This window comes from Malurus melanocephalus, unplaced genomic scaffold (genome assembly GCF_030028575.1).
Source record: "Malurus melanocephalus ecotype Western Australia unplaced genomic scaffold, MMel_1.1 scaffold_1079, whole genome shotgun sequence".
Lineage (NCBI taxonomy): Eukaryota > Metazoa > Chordata > Aves > Passeriformes > Maluridae > Malurus > Malurus melanocephalus.
In genome coordinates, this window is record NW_026624311.1 from 99,771 (window position 1) to 100,183 (window position 413).

The following is a 413-nucleotide window of genomic DNA, read 5'->3' on the forward strand; positions in this document are numbered from 1 at the left end:
GCCCTGCCTGAGCTCTGCTCCACCTCTCCCAGGCTGGTCCTGGACAAACAGCCCACAGAATTGGGAAAAAATGGGTGAAAGTCACTGCTGGACTTGGATTTGGGAATTTTGACCCCAATTCCCAAATTTCCTTTCTGTAGCTGAACCACACTCATAGAGGAGAGGAAGGAGAGGAAACATTCCCTGGATCTCTCTCTTCCCAGTTTCCAGGGTGCTCTGGGATTCACTGCGTCCCTCTATCCCTCATTTTTGGGGTGCTCTGGGATTCCCTGAATCTCTGTTCCCCATTCCTGGGGTTCTCTGGGATTCCCTGGATCTCTGTTCCCGATTTTCCAGGTGCTGTTGAATTCCCTGGATCTCTGTTCTGGATTCCTGGGGTTCTCTGGGATTCCCTGGATCTCTGTTCCTGATTT